Source organism: Populus euphratica, unplaced genomic scaffold, assembly GCF_000495115.2.
Source record: "Populus euphratica unplaced genomic scaffold, PopEup_1.0 scaffold914.1, whole genome shotgun sequence".
Taxonomy (NCBI): Eukaryota; Viridiplantae; Streptophyta; class Magnoliopsida; order Malpighiales; family Salicaceae; genus Populus; species Populus euphratica.
This window is the reverse complement of record NW_011500781.1, coordinates 72116-75921: the sequence shown is the minus strand read 5'-3', so window position 1 is coordinate 75921 and position 3806 is coordinate 72116.

Sequence of the window (3806 nt, the reverse complement as noted above, 5' to 3'; positions counted from 1 at the left end):
CTGTTTTCATAAAATCAGTATATAGGCTGGAAACCTGTGACCCGATCTTTTAAGATCATTCTCAGGTATAACAACGCCACGTACTGGTCTTAAACTTCTCTAGTATATATATATATATATAAATAATAGAAGAGCATTTGGATATATTAATAAAAAAAAAGAGACTATGAATGGTCTAAAAATTTGTAGTTCTATCCAATAATAAGAAGGAAGGTTAGCTGCTGAACTACCACTCTAATTCCATAAACAAGTCCTGGTTGGCCTTAAATAGCCAATATGGTGGCATCAGTGTTGTGGGGGGCAGATATTCCATAAGTTTAGTCTTTAAACGTAAGAGATTAATAGAAGAAAGCTGAGATGAAAGGTAAAAATTGTATCAAAACCGAGCAAGAAGGTATTTTAGCAAAGAACTAAGGGTGGAAAAACATATGGACCTTGTTCCTAGAATTCCTAGTTAGTTCAGACCACCTCAAAGACAAGTTTTTAGAGACTTAATAACTCTTCTCACCTACCCATTGAACTGCCAATTATATGAACTAGAAGTAAGAGTACAATAGTTGATTAAGCAAGCAAATAAGATTAATTGATATATCTTTAATGTATCGTGCAGAACTTATGGTGCTGCCACACCTAGTGACAACGTTTCTTGCTGCTTCAGTGCTTGAGGAGTTTACGATATCACCTTCAGCAAATATCTTGTATACAGATAAAGGGAAAGAAAAAGAACGGAATTTCTATAAGCCCTTTAACAATAACAACCAAAACTCTATAGACACAAAGCTAGGCTACAAACTATTTCAAAATATTTTTCAAACTTACATTTCAGGATTGTTAGAACTCATGAGAGTTTGCCTCTAAAGTTTGAAACAGTCTTAGTTAGACTTAGTCTATGTTATTGTTTCATATCAGATTCTTGCTCCTTAATTTTCTGTTTCATTGGTAGATGTAGTGCCAATAAAATTTGATAGTAGCTGAGATGTTTTAGTAATTTTAGTTTGGTTGTAAGCCTATAAATAAGCATTCTCATTTGTGAAATGTACTCTGCCTTTCTTCAACTCTTAAATCTCAAATTATCTATTTCTCCCTGCAAGTTTTAGTCTTTTATTTTCTGCAGATTTAATAGTGGTATCAGAGCTGGATTCCTATGGGTTGTGAGACAAGTTTTCTGAGTGTTTGAGTGCTAAACATAGTGATGTTGAGTGCAAACATATCTATTTTCAGCACTACATCTGTAATTCAGTGTTCAATAGTGAACACTGACCTAATTTTTAGATTCATGACCAGTATATAATAAGAGTCCTTTCCAGAGTTTCATATTTATGCTAACTTAAATTCATATATGAAATTATTATTTAAATAACTTAATTAAAGTTCAACATAACAGTAATAATAAAATTAACTTCATAATATAATTTAATTATTTCTATATAAAAGTTAATACAAATTCATAATTGTGAAACACTAACTAGATATAAAGAAAAAATACTAATTACAACAAAAAAAACAAGTTCTGAAAATCTAATAAAAATAATCCACTAATAAACTATAAACTTGAAAAAGATAAATAATGAAAATGTGAGCTCAATAACTCAGAATAGATAACGTTCAATATACATATAATAGGTAATAAAACAATGAGGAATTTATATACAAATACGGCTTTAGGTTTTTATTAAAAATTTTCTTAAATAGATCATAACAAGAATATAATGAAGTAAAGCTTGTTAGAAAATAAAAATGCAATGATCATGAGACTCCATGTTGTGGTATGATTAGTCCACACAAGTTAATGACTCACTTGACTAACTAGGGTTTAGATATAATATGCACAAAGACTAATATTACCCAATTAGTATGGGAAAACATGTGAAAGTTTGAGAATTTTTTGTTCCCTTACTTCTTTCTTAGAAAATTTTAGAATTGTCTTGTGATAAATGTAATGTTCTCCTTTATTTTATCATCATTATCGTCATCATTGTCAATAATATATGGTTTTGAATGCCAAATTCTTCTTTAGCTTATTTTCTAATCTTGGTTTTCTATGGTGATTTCATAAGTCATAAATGATTTAATGAATTCTTCCAATAAATGTTTGGCAAGGTCTTTAGCTTCTCGAATTACCATCATCTTTATTTCCCAAATCTTTCACAAGGACCTAAGGATTTTGTTCACAATATGATTTTGTTCACAATATCAACATTAGTATAAGTTCTATCCTAGTGAGAATTCAAATTCTTAGTGATAATTGTCATTCTAGTAAGCATACTAGTTAAGGATTCATTTGAAAGCATTTTAAATAATTCATATCGATACACTAACATGTCAATTTTTTGTTCCTTTACTTGATTTGTTCCTTCATATCTTATCTTTAATGCATGCTATAAATCTTTATTATTATTACATGATGTGATCTTATTGAATTCACTTCTACTAAATATACAATACAAAGTATTCATAACTTTAACATCAATATATAAAACATTTTATTATCATTGGTATAATCACTTATAGCTTTAGGAAATGTTATATTATTTTTTATCTTAGTAGGCTTGTGAGGTTCATTTCCAATATATAACCACAAATCATAATCAATATATTAAAAATATATAATTATCTTAACTTTTCAATAAGCATAGTCATTAACATCAAAGAAAGACGGTATAGAGGTTGATGATCCGTCATTTTAAATATTAAAATTAATTGTTGTCTTTCTATTCAAAGTCCAAACAAACTTATATAAATGAGAACTGTGATTTGATATCAATTGTTATTCTAGAATTAAGGCAACGATAACAACTAAGGGATGAATTAGATATTTTACTAATAATAATAATTATTGTAATTAACTCAATTAAACACAATTAACATAACTAACCAACAATATAATTCAGGTGTTTAAATTAAAGAGTACAGGAATAAAAGTTGCAAACTCAATTTTTAACATGGTTTGACAATCCTATATCCACATCTTGAAATAATATAAAGGTTTTAATGTATAAATATGAGTATGACTTATGATTGATGATTTGAAGTTTTTTTACTCTTAAAATAGCTTTTATATGTTACCTATTCAAATTTTGTGCTTAACTTTCAATTAGACAAACTATATATATATATATATATATAGAAAAAAAGTTGTTTTAATTATAGCCATCACTATTTCTCTAATAGCTAAAATGGTCATCTGGTTCAGATTAGTCAATTTATTTGATTGATCGATTCCTGCAGATTTCTAGATGTTTAATCCTGATGAATAAACACTCGATCTGTTCAACTTAAAATCCAATTTTAACAATCTTAAGCTTGATGAATCTTAAACTAACTAAATGTATATCAATCTTATAATGCATATAATGTAAAGTATGTAAATTCATTTTAATTTATACTATCAAGTAAGATATAAATATTTACATAATAAGCATTAAAATGAATGTTTAAAAACTAAATCTTCACTTGCTTTGTATCTTGGACTTATTAATTTAATTATTTCTTCATTTAATTCATTATGTTTGTTGATGATCTTCCTATAAACCTGCTTAAAGTCAAACTCAACCAAGCATATTATGAGTTTATTTTTATTTAATTATTAATATCAAAAAATATAAATATTAATATATGACTGATTAGTACTTAAAAGTGTATTTTTATCATGGTTTTATATTATCATTTTGCACTTGAAGTATCAATAACTCCTTAACTAAAGCATGTTTTATAATAATATATCTAATAATATAAGATACCTTTAATTTATGGTAAATGTTCATTTCAAATGCAGGCCTATCATATAAATGAAAGGATTGATTGAT